Here is a 24,194-nt window from a genome sequence, read left to right as displayed (position 1 = left end):
TTGGGTTCCTCGCTCACAACCCAATTTAAATAGAGAGTGGTGATGTCACCTGCCATTTTCAGCTCTAATATTAGCTTGCCATTCCCACCCAGCTAATTAAGGTGCAATGTTTTCCTTAGTCATCCTCATGATTAGATTTAAATATCTTTCCTGATCTGCCCTTATGGTTTAGGAAAGTTTTGTCTTTTTCTTTTTTTCTTCTCTGTAAGCTAGTGATTTAGTAATCAGCCAGTCCTTTGTAACGGAAGTCTCCAGTCCAAGTACTAGCTAGGCTTCCCCTGCGTAGCTTCTGAGACCAGAGGACACCAAGCACATTCAAGGTTCGGTGGCCACAGGCTAAAAGAAATGTCTACAGATCAGAACAGCCAATGTATATCCATCATCAATGCTGTTATTACAGTGGGAGTCAGAAGGTTATTGATTATGGAGAATGTTTAGTTGCCCTCAGCTTAAAGAAATACATAAAACCAACAGCGAAATACACTAATCAATACTCCTGTCAGCAAATTGGCCAATGTCTCTATTTAAATCAATCCATATAAATGTATATGGATTTTTATTTAAATATGTATTTATATAGATTTATATGAATAGATATTTATGCATATATACATATTTATATGTAGAGACATATTTCAGGTTACCTTCATAATATGCACACAACACACATATCTTGGGTTCAACCAAATGCAGATTAATAATACTTCTTAGTTACATATGAACCAAACATGGAAACTTTTCTTGTTATTCTCTAAACATAGGACTATAATGACTATTTACACAGCCCTGTATTATTACTGCTACTCTAGGGATGGTTTACAGTATCTAACAGGATGCAAGTGGGTTATGTTCAAATACTATACCATTATACATAGCAAACTTAAGAACCCATGAATTTTGGTAGCCACTCCCCTGAGGATTCTGAGTGATAGATTTAATAATAGATAGATCTATGAAAAATAGGTAGATGTTAGGTAGATAGATACAGCCACATAGGACACATAGCTGAATCCTTGCTGCATGCGTGTTTGTGCACTGAGACCCTATCCTATCTAAACAAGGCAACTTATTAGATGACTTGTTCTCAAATCCAAGCATTTATCCGCATGTTAAACAGATTTCTGCATCCTCCAGAGGCTTAGGGGTGGGTTCTAAAGATTTAACTTGCTCCCAGGTGCTGCTGGATTCAAGTCTTCTATGCAAGCAGCACTGCTGGAGATTCCTGCTTCCAACCTGGGCTGTGCATGCGGAGAATCCTGTAAGGAAAGAGTCCTGATGCCTCCTCCCCCACCAGACAATCCAATCAGATGGTCTCTTCTCCACCTCAAATGGTTTCAGAAACTACACACCGGATTGTTAGCTGCAGCTGAAGTGAGCGTCATTGCTCTTAGACTTTTCTGCTTCCAAGACCTGGATGTGTAGCTGGGTCTCCTGGAGGGCTTGTTCCCCCCATCCCTTCCTCAGTGCTCCCTGTCTCTCTGCACTACCCCTCCCCCTGCCCCACCGTGTCTGATTCCAGCCCTGGTGTCTGATTAGTACACCAGGGGCTGGCTAGAGACCCTGATGACTAACACAGTGCTGGTGCTGGTTCTGGTGTAGGAAGAACACTCGCCAGGAGAGATACCATTTTAAGTTTGGCCATTTGAAGGTGTGTGAGAAGAGACATAATGAACCCTAACATTTCTATGAGGTCATGAAGCCTCCCTACTTTTAGAAAGTGCAGTAGGAATGAGGGTCCCAAGCACTCTCATGTCTATATGTAGCCATCCTATGTAGGGAAATCTGCAGGAGAAAATAAGCTATATCTGGAAAACAGATATAAGCTTTGAGGTTCACAGAACTGATTGGTATAGCAGTCAAAATAAATACAGACAAAAATGAGCATGGGATTGTTAATCCAAACACATCCATATAATCCATACATCCAAATAAGGAAATAGTCATTAAAATGACAGCTATGGCTCTTAGCAGCATGAACAAGTGTTGGTGACTGAACTCTGACTGAAATTTACATAAGTGCTCTATGATTAAAACCATGAGAAAGTACGTGCAGAAAATGAAACAAAGTGGTGAGTATCACGTTTCCATGATGGGATTGTTTTCCACTTTCTTACTGTAGTTTTCAAATATATGGGCCGAGTTTATCAATTTTATAACTGTAGTTATAACCACACAACTTCACTATATGTGCATCTATAATATAAGCACACATATACATACATACACATGTACATACACGCATACCTACCACATATGTACACACGGGTCTTTAGGATACCGTGACTTTGTTGGGGCTAACGTTTCTAGAATTGCACACTTACCTGGAGATGCTCACCTCAGCTTCTCCTGAGCAGCAGCCCCTGGGTCCATCACAGCTCCTGCTCAGATTCTGAGTGACACCAGTGACCTCAGAGGTGAGGCAGAACCTTGCAGGTTCCTGTTCAGTGAGGAGCCTGAGGCTGAGAGGAGGCTGTCCACATTCCCTTCTTCTACTGAGGGATGGAGCCTAGAAAGGAAACCCATGGCTCATCACCATGCCTGCAGTACTTATGGGATTTATAGGAAAAACAATTCTGGTTCCATAGAGGAATTGAGAATTGTTTGATTTTTTTAAAAGACAATATTGCAATCAAATTCCATAAGTGGAAATATCTTTTTTTAATTTTCAATTTATTTTCATGTTTATTCTTGTTATAGAGGTGATATACACAGGGGTTACAGTTACAAGAGCCAGGTAATAAGTACAATTCTTTTTGAACTATGTCTCCCCTTCCCTTGCTCTCTCCCACTCTTTCCCTTCCATTCCCACCGACAAGAGATCTAGTTAATTTTCATGTAGTGTCCAATGAGTACCACTGTTGTATTTGTTGACTCTTTGTTCCACCTTTTCTGTGCTCCCGTACCCTCCCAAATACAAACTAACAAACAAAACAACAGGAAAAGAAAATGAAAAGAACAACTAAAAATACTTCTTGTTTACTTTTCTTGGAGTTAATTTCAGGACCAGAACCACACAATCATCTCAACAGATGCAGGAAAAGCACTTGACAAGATCCAACCACCCCTTTGTGACGAAAGCTCTGGAGAGGCTAGGAATCCATGGGACATTCCTCACTATGACAAAGGCTGTATATGACAAACCTACAGCCAGCATTATACTTAATAGTAAAGAGTAAAAACCATTCCCTCTAAAATCAGTAATGAGACAAGGATGCCCACTCTCTCCACTCCAATGTAGGACTGGGAATATTCTTTCAGGAAACTGGCCACTATAATTAAAGTGGATTTAGTGGTCAAGGTTCAGTCTTGCCTTGCAGACCTCATTACGACTAGCTTGTCGGCCACAATACTTTCCAGCCCTTACCCTGTAATCCTCAGAGATGCACTCATTTTAATTAAGATGCTGACATCAATATAGAGTGCAGGGATGAATTGTGCTTCTCCTTATCATCCTCACAGATGCCACTCAATTCCAGTTCCCACTAGAAGTCCAGATGGCCCCCCGAGTTTCCCATTTGCCTTATTGTCTCTTACAGTCTGGTTGCCCTGTGGCATAAAGGGATCTTTGTAAAGCCTAAATTAAGCCATGTCCCTTGCTTGCTTGAAGTACACGTGATTCACCCCTGCCTATCTCTCCAGCATCATCTGACATTATTGAGCCCTAGCTTGCTTTTCTCAGCCTGCTTCTGACCTTTCCATGTTACTCAAACAAGTAATGCTAGTGAAGTAATGCAAGTGATGCTAGTTGTTAGACAATGTCTGGCTCTATATGACAATGTAGGCAGGGTGTCCTCTTGTGAAACATTCGCTCTCCTCATTCATATGCAGGCCCCTGGCCCATTTTCTTGACCCCAATATCCTAATGATCTTAGTTGGGGATCTGTTTGCTTGTCTGTGATCTCTCTCTTGTTCCTCCATTAGAACGAAAACTTGAGAAAACCAATGACTTTTTCATTTGGTTTAACTTCATTCGCCTTTTTAACAGCTGTGTTCTCCATTGCTGGAATAGTTTCAGACATATAGGAGATTCAAGTCAATGTACATTTAGTAAGCAAAGGAGAAATTATTTTTGCACATTTCTTCACAGGTGAACTTCTAGTACATTCTACGCTTCTTGATGGCAGAACCCATCACTTTAATGACCTTTTAACTTAGGTACATGTATGTGAGGAATTGCCGTAGTGACCAGGTATATTGGTTCAAACTCAGAGAATAAAATGGTCTCCAGCTCATATCTGTAGGAAGGCACGTCCTACTGAGTAGAAATGGCACTTAAACAGGCTGAAAAGCAGCCCATTCACAAGACTTGAGTTTGCAAGACTGCATCCGAAGGGCACCCTCTGAGTCCCAACACTGAGGGAAACACTATTTTTTCTGTGATAGAACTACCTGTCTAATTCAGAAGTTCCCACTTCAGCCACTGACTTCAAAATCACAGAATCATGGCCCTCGGTGCTTCTCAGGACACCTGCTGAGGTGTACCTCCCTGGTCTCTGTCCCTTAGCTTTTTTGTTCAAGGCTGGTGCTCTACCACTTGAGCCACAGCTCTGCTTCTGGCTTTTATATGGATAACTGGAGATAAGAGTCGCATCGATTTTTCTGCCTGGGCTGGTTTCAAACCAGGATCCTCAAATCTCAGCCTCCAGAGGAGCCAGGATTACAGGCATGAGCTACCAGCATCTAGATTACACCTTCTGAAGAGAAGAGTACGGTAGAATTTGCACACCTATATAAAATCACCACAGTTACCTGTTCCCATCAAACAGCTGGGACAGACGTAATGGGACAAGTGAAGGTTGAGTCAGTGAGGGGTGGACTTGGGGTTTGTGCTGGATCTGAGGGATCTAGGTCAGGCCGTGCAGTTGTAATCCCCAGCACCGAGCATGGTGTCCATGCTACCCGCCCCCCATGGTAGATGCCTAATGAATATGGAAAGAAGAATTGTTCGAAAAGGCGGACAAGATCTACATATATGAATTCCAACCATTAGGATCCCAAACCGTAATTAAATTCATTTCCCAACATGGCACTTCTAGTTGCATGCAGTTCTGTGAGTTGCTTCTTTGACAAGAAGACATCACAAGACCCAAACATCGTGGAAGGCCATTTGGATCCCGGTGTGTCTGGTGTTCAATGTTTGCAATCAACAAATAGCAGCCGCAGTCAACAGCAGGCCGACAGCCCCACGCACTTGGGGTGTTACTGCGGAGACGGCCATGGCAGAAATGGTGCTCAGCCTCACGTTCAACTAAGAGTAAGGAAGATGAGCGTTACCGTCGGGGCTCGTGACTTCCTTTCTACTGTTCAGAGGCTGGCTCTTCCTGTCCAGCAAGGTGAAGTCAACTAACCACAGAGAAGCCCATTTCTTACTCCTCCATCTGAAGGAGCAAGTCAGGTCCAAGCAGCCCTTTCCTGCATGCTGCTGGCGAGGGACACACAGAATGTCGGCCTGGGCATCTTTGTAAAGCTTTCTGCAGTCCAGTGGCTACTTTCTTCTTTTCTCTTGCTAAGAATGAAAAGCAAGCCTACAGGGGAAGAGCATTCTGTAGGACAGAGAAATTCAGAGAAATCCACCGAGGTTCCTTTGAAAATGTTGGTATGGGCCGAACACTGGGAGATCGCTTGCATTTTGGTGTCTTCTGAATGAAAATAGGATCCACTGCTCTTGGGCGTCCGGGTCCTTCCTGTTGCTTCAGTGCCCAGCCCGGCTCCTCTCCTGGCCCGGCCTGCGCTGGCTGCTCAGCCTGTGGCCGCAGTTCAGCCTATAGACTCTGCACGTTTGCAAACTTAGTGGTGGGAATCCAGGGGCCGCCCTGTCTGTCCTGGGGGGAGGAGGGGGATGGCAGCCCGTGGGCTCCTCAGCCTGCCTCCTTCAGGCAGGAGCCTGGTGTCTCTCCGCACGCTCACCTCCGGTTGTCAGTTATGGTAAAGAAGCAGCTGCAGCATCCGAGGCCTAAACCTCCTGATCAAGCCTGCCCAAGATACTCACTGAATTCAGGAGACTCCTCATCTCCAGTGAACCAGAGGATAGCCAGAAGTGGAGCTGTGGCCCAGGTGCTAGCGCTGCTAGCCTTGAGTGAAAGAGCTTAGGGACAGTGTCTGGAGCTGAATTGCAGCCCCACAACTGGCGTACACACTCACACACACATGCACACACACACGACAGCTGCTAGAAGCAGATCGTGGAACGTCGTGATGCCAGGCTGACTTCTAACATCTGGAGATAGCAGTGCCGGTGTTTAAACAGGGAGATTTTAAAAAAAAATCTCCATTACTTATTAGAAGAAAGCCATTCTGAAAATGCCTTGGCCAAGGTTAAAATTTCTATTCAGTACACAGAGGCAGCTGGACACAGCTCCCACCCCCACTCTCCCCATTAGGGACTTAGTGACTACATAAGAGACTCCTATCTCCTCACTCTTCTTGTTGGCTTCTGGTACGTTTCTCCGTCCCGGAGACCATTGACGCCACCAGAACCCTATTGTACATGTTCGCAGAAAATCATTTCCTTTGGGAAGCTGGTCTTCCTCCCTAGAGGAATGATCCTGGGCTTCCGTTAGTCCAGAGACAAAAGCAAATCTTCCCTTTGCATGAAGTTTGCACTTGAGGGAAGGTTGGAAGTTTGGGGCTGTGTTTGCTGTCAAATGTATCTCTGTAGATGAACTCTTTTGAAAAGCTTTGGGTATTTGGTTTCTTTAGATATATCATCTCCGTGACCTCATTATTTTTTCTTTATGTATTTGCTTCTGGTACCTGGGATTGAACCCAGGCCTCATGACTGCTAAGCTCACATTCTACCACCAACTTATACTCCTAGACGGTCTGTTTTTGATAATAATTCCATGCTTCGGGGATGACGAGCTTCCTTTCAATTCTTTCAAGGGAAAAGTTGGGAGGGAGGAGGCTCCTTTCTCATGCTTCTCCGGATGCACCCCATCAGACTTTCAGGTGGGCATCTGCATTCAGGGAACTTGTGAGGAGTGGTCTCGTGAACCATGAGTGTGACAGAGTGACAAAGAGCACTGGACAGAGCTTCACACTTGCCTGTAACAAAGGCTTTAGCCAGACCCGCTGGGAACTCTGCAGCTAGAAGGACTTTTCTAGAAAAGCCCTTCGGAATTCTCTAGAGTTGAGGTAAGAAGGGCTTGCTTTTGGCCAGCCATTGCCTATGGACTGCCTGTAGACAGGAGGATAGCAGCTTTGGCTAAGGAAGCACTCACGGCCAAGATCAGTTCCTGGAAGAGATCGCTGTGTACACATCCCTGGCCAACACCGGGTGCGTAGGAGAATGGCTGTTTCTTGGTCCTGAAGGGTGATCCAAGCAACACACCATCTAAGCATACTGTTGTCAAATATCAAGTTATCCCTCTGTAGGAACAGGTCAGAAAGGCAAAGCACCAAGAGATGAGTAACTTTCTCAGATTTACACAGGTAAGTGGTAGAATCATGACTTTGATGCAAGCCCAGACTCTGAACTTCTCATCACTGCTTTATTCTGCTGTCATGATTAGTAAATGGAAGCTGTTATTTTTATGGTCTCTTCTAATGTGTCTTTGACACATAGCCATTGCATAAGAAAGGACTTGTTTGAACTTACATTTCAATCTCCATTTTTATGGAGATTTTTTTTAAACTGAGAAATCATTTTAAAGCTGAGAAATCCTAGGTCATATATGTGTCTTCTTTAGGAATTTGGCTCCCCAAATGAGCTGGACATTGGGATCACCTGAGTAGCCTTTAAAACTCCCAATACTTGGAACACCTGCCAGAATCATTCAGGGAGCATCTGTGGAGGTGGGAGACAGGAGTTGTCTTGAAGCTGTCCATATGATTACAGAATACAATTGCATTTGAAAGCCACCTTCTAGGCTCCACGTGGCTCTGCAGCACAGCAAGGCTGTGAGCTGGCTTTCTTTTCTCTCCTTGGGTCATCTGAAGGGGACATATTCATAGCCTACATATGTGAGTGCTCATGTCTCTTTCTCAGGTCCCCTGGCTCATTCCTGTTTTACCATTACAAATGAGGTACAGTTACAGATTCCTGTTTTTCAGAGGAAATCAAAATACTTGGAAGTTAAGTAACTTACCCAGTGTCACATAGCTCAGAAGTAATATGGCCAGAATGCAAAATCAGGCATTTTTGTCCTTGAGTCTAAGTGCGTGAGCCCCAAGCCATATCACCACTTCCTGAACTTCTCCTTCCACTGCTAAGTCTCATGGGTCACACAAAACAGTTTTCCTTTCTCCAGCCTTCTCCTGTACACCATTGTCCTAAAAGAAAATGAATGCCGTCTATTTTCCTGTATTCTTGGTCTTCATGAAAGGCATTTGGCTCATCTTTCCACAAGAAATTTGAGGTTCATCCATGATTTCTCCACTTCCTTTGGCACTTGTATTTAAGCAAGCTATTGGACTATTAGGCAGAGAGAAAATTAGGGGAAATAGATGCCAACCAAAGTGGGAGGTGATAGGAAGTCCAGTGAGTTTTTCATGGAAGAGATGAAGAGTAAGGAGACATAAAATTTGAATCAATTGATTATGCTTCCTATTAATTATCATTCCGTAAATCTCCTGCACCTCTCATTTCTTACTGCCATTGCCACTGTCCTAGCTCAAAACACCCTTTCCATCTTCTAAACAATCGACCTTGCTTTTGGTTGTTTGCTCTCTCTTGTATCTGTCTCTGACCCATATAGAGTAGGCTGAAATACAGGTCTAATCACAGCATGTGAGCCTACCCTAGGTCAGTGGCCAAGACACATATCCTTTAATACAAGAGTGATTTGCATAGAACATCAGGAAACTGAGAAAGTAATGTGATTTTTCTCCTGAAGGAATGGGAGCTATGCAAGTAAAATTCCTGGTTTTACCTCAAATGCCACAGGTTCCACAACAGGTGTCACAAATTCAATTGCCTATAGCTTGGCTAAGTGTGAGCATTAAGTGAAGTAGAGAAACTGAGGCACCTGAGTGTTCTGGTGCTAGATAATGGAAGTAGCAACACTCTTTATCCTGCAGCACAGTGGACCGACTTTCTATTCCTCACCAGAAGCCAGAAATCCAAATGCAATGGGGGTATCTTAGGGTGTTTCAAATGTTGGACACAAAGTCAGATTTTTTTACTGTTGCAGCACAAACAAATCCAGCTCGTGGGCTGGTGTGTGACACACTTTCTAGTTTGCAGCCAGTGGTCTAGGGAATGCTGTTTTTTCCTCCATGTACTCTGACTCCTTGGTTGAATTGTAAATGCCCTGTGGCCATGAATTTTAAAAGTAGGTCCTGTAAATCCTAATGAAAAGTGCTCTCTAGAAATCTCTGAAATGAGCTTTATCCTATTAAACAAAGAACGTATGGCAGAAATGGAGAAGTTTCCTTAGCAGTTATGGGGTAGTTAGATGGACTGTGAAAATTTAATCAAGTGGAAAAGCCTGTGTGCCAGGCTCTTTTCTGCACCACTATTTCCTCACAAAGGCAAATTTCGCTGGCTCTAAACAACTGGAAAAAGAAAGGAGAAAATAATGGCCTCTCACATTACTGAGCATCTAGTACATGCAAAGCATGCCACAAGCTAGAGTCAATGCAGCATCTAATTCTCCCTGCAATGATAAAAGTGTACTGGGGGGTGCTCGCTTTCTCTGGGTGTGTTGACATACTGATGTTAGGACAATAATGCAAAGCTATTGGCGTTGATATTTAGATATTGGTCCTTAGATTAGAAAACAAAATTAAAAAGGCATTTTTCTTATTGGGGAGGGGGACAGTTTGTGGGCTGGACATGTGGCTGGGTAGCAGAAAACAAGCTCAGCATCCTGGAGGCCCCGGTTTCCATCTCCAGGTCTAGTTGTGTGGAGCTATCCATGGATGTGACATTTACTAAGTCAAGACGCGGAATGATTTTCTCTATCTTGTATCTTCATTAAATGGGCTCCGAGGGCCTAACTTACAAGAAACATTCATTGGAACTGAAGGGAGGGATGAAGGCCCTTCAGAAAGAGATAAAAGTTCAGTCATGTGGAAACAATTCCTGGGTCCCTGATGCTGAGTACGCAGAGTCCATGGTTCCTACAATTACAGGCAGTCTCTCCCAATCTGAGACTTCAGTCTACTAAGTATAGAATCAAGAAGTCATTCTGTGACACATCCTCAATGTAGTCTTCAGCACTGGGAGGCAGGGACATCAAAACCCATTGGGCAGCGAAGGCTAGACACTTGGAGAACACATCCTAGAGTCAGATTGTCCAGGTCCAACGTGCTTCCTAGCTGCGTGGCTTTACCCAATATATTTACCCTTTCACTGCCCTGGTAATTTCTTCATAATATTACTTTAAGAGTAAAGATCACATTTATAAAGCACTCAGAATAATTATTGAATAGTTTAGGAGTGCAAAGCTAAGTTCTAATCATGATCACCTGCTCCATAGAAGGTGAGTGGACAGAGCCTCAGCTGCTACAGGCACCGTCTGGACCACTATCCAAATATTATTTTCTGTGTAAGGCAGTGTGACCTCAAGAAACATCTGCTCCCCGGATTTTTTTTCGTGAATCAATCAGAGTTGGTTACAGAAATCTCTTGAGCTGGCACACGTAAGGGGAAACTGATTGAGGAGAGTAGGGATTCTGGCTCTCTGGATGGATGGGAAAACTGGAAGCCAGGGAAGTCAGAGCCCCAGTCACCACTTTGTAGCAGAGAGCTTGGTGAGTAGTTGAGGGGCAATCACTAACTGAATCAGAATCTTCTACCCCTGTGTCCTTGCTTGAGTAAGAGTCATGGTTAAAGATCTAATGCCCTGGGCTGAGCCGTGGCCCTGGCTGTACTGGGGCCGGAGGGCAATCTGTCCACTGGCTCCACATCACATCTAGACTACACTCAAGAAAGGCAACATTAATGATTCTTGATGACTTCTAAAGATAGAGAAGGCCTTTAGGTGTGTGGGGGTCCCCTTCCTGGCTGAGCGGAGGGAGGGAGACATGTCGGGTTGTGAGAGATGTGGTTAAGAATCGTGGGGTAAACTAGGAGCTGGTGGCTCGCGCCTGTAATCCTAATTACTCAGGAGGCTGAGATCTGAGGATCACAGTTCTAAGCCAGCTCTGGGTAGAAGAGTCCCTGTGAGACTCCTATCTCCAATTACCCACCCCAAAACCTGAAGTGGCACTGTGGCTTAAATGGCAGAGCACTAGCCTTGAGCAAAAGAATTCAGGGACAGCACCCAGGCCCTGAGTTCAAGCCCCACAACTGACAGGAAAAAAAAAATAGTGTGAGTTCCGTGTTTTGATGAAAAGGCTCTTAGGGTCCATTTGTGTGATATGTATACGGAAAGAGAGGCAAGTATAAAAAAGAGAAGAAAGAATGAGGTCAAAGCTAAGAGAGAGAAATGACCAGCCATCACAAGGCTAATAATCTTCCCTCTTGTGAAGAGAGAAAGGGCAGTCACACACAATAACTGCATAGGGACTTGTGCTTCTTGAGGTATACACCTCCTAAAACTGAAAAGCATCTTAGCCTGGCTTAGCAATTCCACACAACTAAGGCTACTCCAAAATTCTTTCAACATGTGAAGATTCGGGGATGGAGGCACGGCTCAAGTGGTAGAATGTTTGCCTAGCAGACATGAGGTCCTGAATTCGAACCCCAGAATCGCAAAAAAAGGAAAGGAAAGAGTCCAAAAGGAAATGAAGGAAGGAAGAAAACAAGAGGGGGAGGGAGAAGATTTAGAAACACTACTATTAAAAATATGAGTTTCGGATACTTTCAAGCCCTTTGCTTTGGAACTTATAAAATGCCAAGAGTTGGAAGCATAGAAAGACATTATCCAAAAGTAAACCGCTGGAATGAACAGGGCACAAAAAGAGATCATTAAAATGATTTATAGTGGTTCTTTATTTCATTCTTTCCTTTTCAACTCCCACCCATCAATGGTAACTCAGTGCGGGACTGGCAAAGACAATCTGTTCTCATGGAGCTTCTATTCAGTTTGACTCAGTAGGGAGTCTGGCTTTCAGAAGCGTGAACTACACACCGAACGCGGAGCCAGGAGATGTGGGTGACTCTATACCAGCCCCCTCCCTGCCTAACCAATGATACTGACTCTTAGCTGACCTGGGGTCATAGACAAAACTTGTGGCCATGTGAAATTACCTTGAAGACTGTACTGGCTAAAACTTAATTCTTATTTCTGTAAGCCTCTGGCTTCCTTCTGGAATGTTCTAAAACATGAACAGTTGCCAGTCCGCAAGCTGCGAGGAAGGTAAAAAATCAGATCCTTTCCTAAGCATGCAAACAAAGGACCAGATGGTTTATCAAAACGGAAGCAGACAGAAACGTGGAGATAGATGTGATTCAACAGCAGACTCCTGGGTTCCTGCTTCCGGGAGAGAGTTTCCATCCGAGTCCATGTGAGCCACGTGCCTACTGGAGATTTCCTCCCAGTTTTTCAGGCAAGGCCCAGGTTGAAGGACAAGGACAAATGGCCCTGTCCCCCTTGGCCCTAGTGACTCTTTCCACCCTGTACCTCAACTGCCGCAGTACGGAGGCAAGCAAAGCGAACTTCAAAGCCCAATCACCGCACTTGTTCTGGGGCTAAGTGGAGGCATCGCTCAATTTTGCAGATTGCTGTGTGTGCCTTTTGAGGGAGAACAGCCTCACTCAGCTTTCCTTTCAGCTCAATGATCGCAGCTGAGCCCACAGACAAGCAACGCAGATGCCTTTTTGATAAGGTCCAATGGGATTTTAATTGGTGCTGCCATTTCTAACTGCCTTTCTGACCCATACCTGATAAACTGCTAGGAGATCTAGCCGTCTCAGAAACGTGTCATTTATCTAAATCCCTTTCTGCTGGCTGCTTGTTTGTAGCAAGGAGTTCAGAAACTTCTGTTAGAGTCTGAGGACCTTTCCTCCTCTCTTCTGTAAACGCTGGACACCTGTAAGGTGACCAGTACGTTCTGTTCTTCTCACAAGCTCATCAGGCAAAGGACAATTCCTGAGGAGGCCGCAGGCTTCGCAGGGTGGCATTGCAGGGTGATGGTTCTGACTATATCGTTGCAACTCAGGGTTAGGGAGTGAGGAAAACCCAAGTTCACACTGGGGAACACAAGACAGGGCATTTTGTGTCTTAGGTTTTTCAGTTGAGTTTGTGTCCTTCTGTTGCAACATAGCCAGCAGCCCCCAATTGTGCTCACTGCCTTCTCCTACTTCCTTGTCTTCTAAATTAGCCAGCCAATTTCTGTGGCTAGCAATCAAAGACCCATGATGGTGGCGCTTTTTTATTTCATCCTCCGTTGATCTTTCGAAGTATTGGGGGGAGGCAGAACACTGACATTTGCAGAGTGACTTTTCCTACTTAGCTTGTTTAAGTAAAATTGAAGTCAGAAAGGCTGTGCTTCTTTTCTCAAAGTCCTGCACGGTTTTTTTTTTATCATTTCCATATTTCTTGAGGCATCCATTATCTACCCCTCCCCCCTCTCAATTTTTGAATCCTAACACTTTAGCTTCACTGTCTTGCTCTCTTCTAAGATTCTGGGAAATGATTACCCAAGAGTCATTGTTCCATTAGGGCTTCTACTAAATTCTATAATGGTTGTTGAAAGCCTGAGTCTTAGAGCCTGGGTTTCATCAGCAGTGGTGGGAAGCTGTTTATACAGGGTATCATTTATAGGCTCTATTTTGTAACTCCTTTTTACTTCCAGGCTATAAAGTGAAATGGCTAACCTCATAGTTGATATTATATCATTTTTTTCTTCCTTCAAAAGCTTACTGGAAAACTCTGGTGGTTACAACATCCACCTGTGGGTAGCCAAGAATAAACTGTGTCCAAAGGCTTCATTGTTTTATTTTTCATCACTTTTTTTCCTTATTAATAAAATATGAAAGGTAAAAGCTATGGCATTTGAAGTTGAAGATCTAGGGAGGAATTCAAGGTGCCCTAAAACGATCAGAGAGAAAACTAAAGGTCCAGTACACTATTCTGAAAAAAAATGTAAATAAATAAAGTGGTGACTGAAAAACCACTTGACTGTTCCATTGATGAGTTTCAAGACTACTGGTGTCACTGGAGTTAAGCTGAGCTCAACTGCCAGGACTACAGGTGTGAGCCTGATACTCTCACTAATGATAGTTGTAAAGAAAATTTCTTTTCCAGTCATCTATCCAGAGCTGTTGAGAAGGGGCATTCATTGTTTGGGGAATATGGCAAAACAAGCCTAGCATGTTGTTTCTGAAAATATATTTTGGGGGAAGTTATAAGATCCTGGGGAAGGGTAATAACTAACTTTATAAGATCCTGGAGAAGGGTAATAACTAACTTTATCTTGAACCTTCATGGCACTTGGAAACCATGTTGATTTTTTTTTTCCTGTAAGCATTCCCAGCTAAACAGTTGAGAAAAAAATGCAGCCAGATCTGCCTTCATTTGTACACATGCTAAGAAAGCAAATATACAATGGTTGGGAGGCAATTAGGGTTGTGGAGCAGAGCACCATTATTTTAAAACTTATCCTTTAGCACAGTTTTGACAAGATAATGAATGCGCATTTGCCGGAGTGGGAGTGGAGAAACTTAGAAAGGGAGGAAAAATGAACTCATTGAGTCTTCACGGACCATCAAGTCTAGAGACCTTTCCCTGGGAAAGAGCCCTTCGTTAGTGCTTCTGGGGAGCTCCTGACAGATGATAGAAAAGGACCCAGATTATTCCTCAAGCCAGAGCTGTCTCAAGAATAATTGTGCTGTGCTCAGCCTTTGCTCTCAGCCTCCCCCCTCCCTGGGTTCTTGGAGAAAATGCCTCATGTTTTCCCTGTGCCTTCTTCCTTCTACCGAGAGAGGAAGCAGCCAGATCGGCAATCACCAGCCCAAGCTCGCGAGCATTCGGCGACCATGGTTGTGACATTTCAACCCAAACCAGGGAGGATGCAAAGAGGGGAAGACCATGCAAGGTCTGAGAGAGGCAGAGGGATTCACGGGTAGAGGAAGTAGGTTCTGAGGGTTCTGAAGTGGAGTAGGTGAGTGACTGTTGGGAGACTTCATTGATAGCCTGAATTTGAAATAAAAATCATGAGCTGAGTTAGATCATAGATAAGGTGAGGGATGATGAAAGGCATGGGGCTGAGGGAGGACTTGTAGATGATAGTTCTGTAACTGTGCCATGGCTGTCCCCGCATCTCTGTCATTGTGGAAGTCCTTTTGTGGATTACTAACACCCGTCTGTCTCATTCACTGAACAAATGCTGACAGACAGCCTACTATGACGATTGTAAACAGAGATGTTGGATGCAGAGTGTCTGGGTTCAAGGCCAAGCACTGTCCCTAAGGACCAGGGCAGTAAGGCAGTAAGGCAGCCTCTGCACTTGAGTGTGCTCAGCACACGATGTGCTGTCCCTGGTGTGGCAGGGCTTCGAGTTTGGAGAGGTGTTCACAGGAGCATGGAAAGGTCTTCCCTGCTGGTTAAAACTCTTCCGGCACAGAAATTTCAATATGGCACGGTGTTGTATTTGGGGGTTAGTGTTGGTAAAACCGTAACCCTCTTCTAGGTCTGAAACTGAACACCCGAAAGATTTCATTTAGCTTATTATGATGATCAATGGCATCATAATTTTGGCAGTACTAAGGTTTGAACTCAAGGCTGAATGCTTGCGAGGCTGGTGTGATACGTCTGAACCAGCCCTCCAGCCGTGATTTTGACTGATTATTTTAGGAAAGGGTTCTTTTATCCGCCAACCCCCCCCCCAACTCAGGAATTTAATCCACCTACTTCAGTTTTCTCTTTATTGCCACGATCACTGGTACAAGCCAGGGCATCCAGCCTCCATTCAGGGGGACGTTTCTGCCTGGGCTGGCCTGGTACCATGATTCTCCCAGTCCTACCCACCTATGAAGCTTGGGATGACAGGTGCACATCAATCACTGTGCCAGACTACGGGTTGAAAAGGGGTCTCCTTGTGCGATTTGTAAAATGCCTCCAAGGCGATGATGGGTAGCTGCCCCCGAAGAATGTTCTGGGATGCCGGCAGTGTACTGCACTGCACAGCTCGCCACGAGGCTCACTTCCTTCCTCCAGAATGTTGGAATCCTTTTGTCTTTGCTGCCCACGGAAGGCTGAGCTGCACGCAGGAAAGGGCACATGCAATGCGGTTGGCCTGCAAAGGCTCTCAGGGCTTAGTCGCTCGGAAGTGTCTGTCTCACTGACTGCGAAGGAAATGAATGCTACAAATGTTCTTGGAGAAACTGAAGGATTTTTTCCCCCCACCTTCCAAGAGGGAAAAATTTTAGAAAAGAAAAGGAAACATGTGTATATTGCATAAATTCTTGCATATGAAAGAGAGAGAGAGAAGAGAAAGGAGAGCAGAGAGAGAGAAGAGGAGTAGAAGCAAAGGGAGGAAGGGGGTAGTTGGAGGAGGAAGGGGAGGAGGGGGAGGAGGAAGAGGAGGAGACTCAGACAAGCACCCGTGGACGTCTCCTGCCCTTCCACGTCCTGCATGGGCTAACCCCAGCCCTTCTGTGGCATTTCCCTGGCTGTACCCAATACCTGCCCCCCCATCTCTTCAGGAACACATCACACTGTTGGGGGTGAACAGCAAACAAAAGACCTTTCCTGTTAAGCCATTTGCCCACCAGATATAATTTCCTAAGGCTTACTTGCCGAAATATCCTTCTTTTGATAAATAATGCTATATCTCCTTCTGGATACACATACAGGTAAGGACAATTCTTAATTACTTTCTTTGCAGATGCCTCCACATCCAGATTGCTTAATGGCTGCTGCCCTTAGGTCCTGCCTTATCCCAGGATCTTCAAGGCTCTGCTGGCAATACCATCCGTCGGGCAATTTGCATGGATGGTTCTTTAATAAACATCCAGCCCCTTCATCACTACTCCCTACAGGATCCTTATTAGTCAGTAACCTAATTCAGGCTTGAAAGACTTCCTTTATAGTGCCCTTTGTTTCCTGTCCGTTGTCTAATTTTCTGTTCAGCAGGACATTTTTCTGCAGCCTGTGACTTGTTTCTTGGCAGGCATACATGCATTTCTTCTTCCTTTCACAATAAATGAGGACATAGAAGCACCCAATCTGTTTCCCATTAACCACGTGTTCAGTTTGACAAGACAACAAAACATCAGGGGAACATTATCAAAACAAACCCCAGAGTTATCTCTATCAACAAAATAATGGGACCTAAAAGCAACAGAAGTCAGTAACCTGACTTAGGGTATATATGGAAGTTACAAAGACAGTCCACACCACAACATGAATTCAGTCATTGATGTAGCAGCTTCCATTTGACCAATTGAAGAGCTTAATCAGCTCATTTATTTGTTTGTTTGTTTATTTGTAGGTTGTGGTGCTTGAACTCAGAGTCTGGGTGATGTCCCTGAGCTTTTTCTAAGCTACAGCTCTACTTCTGGCTCTCTTATTTATTTATTTATTTGTTTATTTATTTATTTATTTGTTTATTTATTTATTTTGCCAGTCCTGGGGCTTGAACTCAGGGCCTAAGCACTGTCCCTGGCTTCTTTTTGCTCAAGGCTAGCACTCTACCTCTTGAGCCACAGCGCTACTTCTGGTTATGGTGCTGAGGAATCGAACCCAGTGCTTCATGTGTGCTAGGCAAGCACTCTACCACTTGGCTACATTCCCAGCCCCCAGCTCTCATATTTTTGACCAACAAATTTGGGTTGAAATCGGAATCAGCACTGGGACAGATCACTTCTTAGAAATACTTCTTATTCCCACAATGCTGTGGGGTTCTGCTCAAATGCTTCCTCTTCCCATAATTCCCTGGGTTCTCACTCAACCAATAGGAAGTGCCAGGGTGGTGCATGCATAGCCATTAAGAAACAAGCCAAGTTTGTGCTAAAGCATTGAAGATCTCTCTGCTGCTGTAAACTCTAATGTTTTCCTTCTGGCTTTGTGGACTTACGCTGCTGTCTTAGTACTATGGAGGGCCGGCCTGAAGGCAGTGCATGTTCGCTAACCCATGGACCCATCCTTGAGAAATGACTTCTGGCCCAGGAAGAAATGGTGCCACAGTCTTCCCCTCCTCTCCAAGCCTGCATCAATACTTCCCACCTGATGAAGGCCCTGGGGGAGTGGAGGAAACAAACTTTGCAGTGCAATACTGTTCTGCACACTCAGTGTCATCTTTGCAGAAGCCTGGCAGTTTTCATATTCCCCTTTATGTGTTTGAGGCATAAAAAAAAATCCTCCATTAGAAGGCAATCAGCCTGCCTCTATTCTTCTGTAGCACAGGTTTCTATGCCGTGGCTCCCCTGAAGAGTCTTAGATAAGCCCTTTTAGTTTTCACTCTAGCTGTGTAGGACCTGGAAGGGCAGCATCTGCAGCGGGCTACCGCGGGAGGAGGGTGGTAGAGTCAACTCACAGTTCTCCACTGTGGACTGAATTGTTTCCCCTTCAAACACCCATGCTGAAGCCTTATAACGCTAACATCACAGGACATCGCTGCATCTGGAGAAAAGACCTTTGACGAGGCCATCAAGGATAACTGGAGGCATTCAAGTAGGTCTCCAATGCAACAAGACTAGTGTCAGATTAAGAAGAGGTGGAGAGCCAGGGCAGTATCTTGTAGAATCGCACGTATTAGTAAGATGTTTGAAAGGTTTTAATGCATATGTGCAGTGCATCATGTTTAAATCACCATATACACATGTCTCCTGACATATCATTTCATTATGGTGAAAACTTTGTGGCTTCTAGTTTTCTGGAATGTAAAGTACATTATTCTTATCTGCATTCATCCTACTGGGAGTAGTACCTCACCAGACCAAACCACCCCTGTTATCTAACTTGGTGTCTACTGGCCAATCTTTCCTCTTCTTCCTGCCCCTTCCTCTGCCTCTGGTGACCACCATCTACTCTCAGTTTCCTTGGGATTAAGTCTCTTAGATTCCATTATGTGCGACATCATACAGCATGTCATACACATTATCACAAATAGCAAATGTTCATTCTGATGGCTGAATAGTAGTGCATCATGTCAGTGTATCTCTTTCCATTTATCAGTTGTTGGACACTTGGTTGTTTCCATTTCTTGGATAGTATGACTAGGGATGCAATGAATACGGGATGTGGATGTCTCTTCCAAGTACAGATTTCATTTTGTTTGGATATTTTACTAGGGCTAGAATTGCTTGGTCACCTGGTCATTGGATTTCCCATTTTTGGAGAAGCCTCCATGCAGATTTCCAGAATGGCTGTGCTCCTTTGCATGTACCTCACCAGCATTCAAGGATTACCCTTTGTCAACATCTTTGTCAACATCTTTCATCTTCAGTATCCTTGGGATTAGTCATTTTTACTGGGGTGAGATGTTAGCTGTTTGTGAGTTTTAGTTGCAACTCCCAGATAATTAGTAATGCTGCAATTATTTTTTTCGTGTGCCTGTTGGCCACTTGTATGTTTCGTTTGGAGAAATGTCTACTAGATCTGTTCTTCATGTTTCAATTGGGTTGGGGTTTTTTGCTCTTGGGCTTTCTAAGTTCCTTATACATTCTAGCTATGTACCCTTTGTTAGGTAATATAGTTTGCAAATATTTTCTCCCATATCTCTACACGCTGTTGGTTGTTTCCTTTGTTTTGTGAAAGCTTTTAAATTTAATGCAATTCCTCACATCTATTTTTATCTCTTTGAATTATTTTCTTTTTGTTTCTTACGGTTTTTTTTGGGGGGGGGTAAGGTTCTAAAAAAAAGCTGCTAAGTTCAATATCCATTTCTTTTTCGGTGGAACTGGGGTTTGCTCACTCAGCTTTTTTAACTGGCTCTTTAGTACTTGAGTCATGCTTCCAGTCCAATTTTGCTGCTTATTTTTGGAGATGGACTATTCATCTGCCTGACCTAACTTCTAACCACAGACTTCTGGGTCTCAGCCTCTTGAGCAGCTGGAATTACAAGTGAGTCACCAGTGTCTGGCTTTCCCTCTTATCTTCTAGTAGATCCATAGTTTCAGATCTTAAGTGTAAATATTTAATGATTTTTAGTGTACTTTTTTGGTAAGTTGCAATGTAGAAATCTCGTTTAATTCTTCTGCATGTGGATATCCAATAAATCTCAGCCATATTTATTGACAAGATTGTCCGGATCCACTAGGTGTTCTGAGCACCCTGTAAAGATGACTGGCTGCCAATGTGTGGCGTTGCTTCTAGGTTCCACATTCTGTTCCATTGGTCTGTATGATTTGTGTTTCTCAAACAGAAAGCAATGCAATGGATGATTGTGAAGTTAGAACAGGACTGGATTCAGATCCCTATTGTTCTGTTGGATGCTAGGCAGGCAATTTGGAGTCTTAGTTTTTCATTTGTTAAAATGGTGATGAATCAAATAGTGCGTGTGCTTGAGGCTGATGATGGGACATGCTCTGTCCTGGTTTAGGCTGCTTTTCCTGACCGCACAGGTGCCTAATGAAAATCCTTAAAGGGTTAAGAAACACTCTGCAGAAAACCTCTTCTTGAAAGGTTCTGCTGTGGTCTTAGGACTGTGGAGGGAATGGCCTGAAGGCGATTGCCCACGAGTGCTTTCCTGCAGAGAAGTAAGTCATTATAAATTACAACCACTTCCTCTAAGTAGAGACAAACGCTTTTCTTTAAAAGGCACATGACATCCTGCCCAGTGTCCAGTGGCTCCGTCGAGGTTTGGATATGGAGCCCTTGTGGGCTTTCTACCTCTTTCCCACGGTCCAGATGTTCTTAGGTTTCAAAACAAGCACCTGCTGTCTCAGCCCCTTAAGCCAGACTTCAAAAATGTTTTTTCAAACTCATTTCAGTTCCATATACTCTCTTCCAATCTTTTGGGCTTAGCCTACGTTCAAATTCACTGCCAAGGAAATGACAGAGCCCAAAGAGAATTCAAGATTCAAGAAATGAATCATCTAAACTTGAAGAGTCAAAAAGTACAGATAATACTGTAAAAAGAAATAAAAGACAAAAGCAGAAAGAGGAAAATGAGTTAATTAAAAAAGAAGTGAAGAGAAAGTTTAGAGATGAAAATGTCACATATACATTAAACACAAGGAAGATTCAATATGTTCAGCTCTAAAGAAGACTATCCAAACAAGGAAACAAAAATGCTAAAATCATTCTAAAACTCAAAGCCACCTAAATACCGAGATCATTTCCCACCAATAGGAGCCAGGGGGAGGGTAAGGGAGTTCAGATCTGACTGATTCTGAGTTTGTGGGAGGAAGTGTGCAAGCCCTGGTCACTCTGTTGGACTCAGCCAACACGGTGCCAGAGACCTTGTGTCAAAAAATCCTATTGCAGGGCTGGGGATATAGCCTAGCGGCAAGAGTGCCTGCCTCGGATACACGAGGCCCTAGGTTCGATTCCCCAGCACCACGTATACAGAAAACGGCCAGAAGCGGCGCTGTGGCTCAAGTGGCAGAGTGCTAGCCTTGAGCAAAAAGAAGCCAGGGACAGTGCTCAGGCCCTGAGTCCAAGGCCCAGGACTGGCCAAAAAAAAAAAAAAAATCCTATTGGAAAGACTTTAGGAGTGACTTTAGCCAAGTGCATTACCCTCACAGACTGGCATATTGACTTGAAACTCTTTTGTAAAACTACCCAAGGAAGATAATATTTTTTTAAAGACCCAGGAGACAACTTGGCAGAGCTCTCTCTGTGCCCAAATGGGATGATTTGAGTTTTTATAGTAAGAAAAGCAACAGTTAGTAGAAATGCCTCATGTGTGATAAGAAGAAAAAAAATAAGAAAAATTGCATTGGTTAAATATTTATGAATTCCTAGTGATGTTTTAAAATAAGAATTGGACACACGGAATGACAACAATGTCCTTTTGAAATTTGGTGAAGGAAAATAAGATGCACTACTAGGTTGGATTCGATTAACACATGACAGAGGCAAGAAATTCCCTTTATAAAGTTATTTTGTATAAGAAATAAAATATCTGTATATCATCTTCATAATAACAATAAAAATAGTTAAAAGACAGAGCGAAAGTAAGCCAAGTACTGATGGCTTACTCCTGCAATCCTAGCTAGTCAGGAGGCTGAGCTCTGAGGAGCCCAGTTCAAATCCATGAGACTCCTCCTCCAATTAACTACCAAAAAGTGGGAAGTGGAGGTGTGGCCCAAGTAGTAGAATGCCAGCAAGCTGTGCAAGGATGTGAGGCTGAGTTCAGGCCCCTGTATGACGCACGCACACGTGCACACACACAATGATTAGCATGAATGATAAATGCAACACATACCTCCTCCCACACAAACCAATAGATTTCAGTAGTGAGCTCCAATAGCTGCTGCAATCAGAGATTTAAGGACCAGTTCCGGAAAGAACTGGAAAGGATGCAGGACGGATGAGGAAGCTCATTCCTGTCCTGCTGATGAGACTGTAAAATGATACAGGTACCGTGGACAAGAGTCTATTAATATCTTCTCAAATAAAACTGTGCTAAGCATACAACCCAGAAGGTACTCTCTGACAATCTCAGAATAACTAAGAGCTGTGTTCATATAAAACGTGATCCTAACAGCTGGAAACTGGACTGGAGCCAGGTGCTCCTCCACCAGAGGACCATCAAGGGGTCTGCACGCCCCATGGTTTGCCACTCAGCAGTCAAGGGGAGAACGGGAGGGCCATACACCGAGTAACCTAATTCCTATTTCGGTGCTTTACTGTCAAGGATATAGCTCAGCAACAGCCACATGGGAGGCGCCCACGGTTGGAGGGATTGCGGGAAGGTGTGAGGCTTCCAAGGCCCTCCGGGGGTCCCCCGCCCCGGCCCCCCACCTGCTCTCCAGGTCTTGGAGCCCACGGTGTGGGGGGTCACGGCCCATTGCTTACGTTGACTGGTGGCTGGTGTTGGCTGTGGAGTGAAATAAGCAGCCCCTCCCGGAACCTGGGGAGCCGTCCCCCCAACTTCCCACCCACCACCCAGATCCCAAGGCTCTGAGAAGCCTGGTGCCAGGAGCCAGGGACGAAGGTCAAACACTGAAGTCACCGAGCTTTCCAGAAATAAGTGCAATGTTTACGAACTGCTATGATTCAACTAAAACAAACATTAACGCAAGAAACGAGGAGGAAAAGGTGTCATCATACTTACAACCCAGGAAATGACGAGGTTTTTAGGAGCTTTGTGCCAGGAACTAGGAACAGAGACCATGTGTGTATTAACAATATATTACAAGTGTGATATCAGAGTATTACATTATTACATCTTATACAGCTGTGTTATAGCTACATCTTATACAATGCTGACATAGGGGCAGAGGACTGATGGGTGCATGCCACCAGCCTGTATCTGGAACTTTCTGTGTGTCTTTGGTCATCCCAAAATCAGTTTCAGAAATAAGCAAGCTAAACAGTGGTATTTCAGGATACACTGCTGAGTTAGGAAACTAGACAAAGAAAGGAAGGAAGCAAGTGTGTGTGTGTGTGTGTGTGTGTGTGTGTGTGTGTGTGTGTGACTCTGAAGGAATGGAGGAGACATACGGGAGACAGGGCCATGTGAACAAGCTTTGATCTACTTGTTGACTTGCATGACGACTAGAGTAGCTCACTCTTGCCCCAGGCTCTGTGGGTTTTGTGTGCATGGAGCATGTGGTGTGCTGTGTTGTGTTGTGGCTATGCCCTGGCATCTTTGGGTTTGGTTTTCTTTGGGGAGCAGGGGTGCACAACACATACAGTGAATTGCTTTCAGCCAATACCAGACAGCCTTGGAATCAGAGACAATGAGTTGGGACATTGTCCTTACATTTATGTTCCTTTCTGTCACAGGGGAAAACATCCTAATGATCAAGCTTTAAGTAGTGGGATGCATTCTCAATTGGTGGGTAATGACAAACCCAGAAAATCCCATGCTTCTCCTAGAAAATGTGTGTTTTAATGACATAAAGAAATCCATAGGTAGGTTTGGCTCTGGTGAAATATAATCTAATGAATTGGCAATTGCTATAAATTATTTAGACACTATGAAATTGGATTCCAAGACCTAGAAAAGCTCACAACCACTTATATTGATATTTTTGAGACCTCTTACCTATAGTGCTCATTTTTATTATTTTGTGGGGTGGAATATTAGGACTTTTTCTCCTGAGGGAATGTCCCAGAATACAATAAGGTTTTGCTTAAGTTACAGCTGGGTAAGTGGTAAGAAGGTCTTAAAAATGGCTTCTGATTGTGTCTTTAGGGGTTTGGTGGCTGTCTCCTCACCTCCACACTTCAAAGTTGATGGCTAGGTCT

The 24,194-nt window shown here is 44.1% G+C and overlaps 1 protein-coding gene across 1 annotated transcript in view; it reads left to right on the top strand.

Moving 5' to 3' along the window:
- Iqcj (IQ motif containing J) overlaps positions 1–24,194 on the top strand; it is a 116,437-nt gene that overhangs the window by 70,243 nt on the left and 22,000 nt on the right. The gene's annotated exons all lie outside the window — the stretch shown is intronic.

The sequence above is a fragment of the Perognathus longimembris genome, chromosome 5, assembly GCF_023159225.1.
Source record: "Perognathus longimembris pacificus isolate PPM17 chromosome 5, ASM2315922v1, whole genome shotgun sequence".
In the NCBI taxonomy this organism is placed as follows: Eukaryota; Metazoa; Chordata; class Mammalia; order Rodentia; family Heteromyidae; genus Perognathus; species Perognathus longimembris.
The sequence above is the reverse complement of the archived record's forward strand: the minus strand, read 5'-3'. Positions and strand labels throughout refer to the sequence as shown.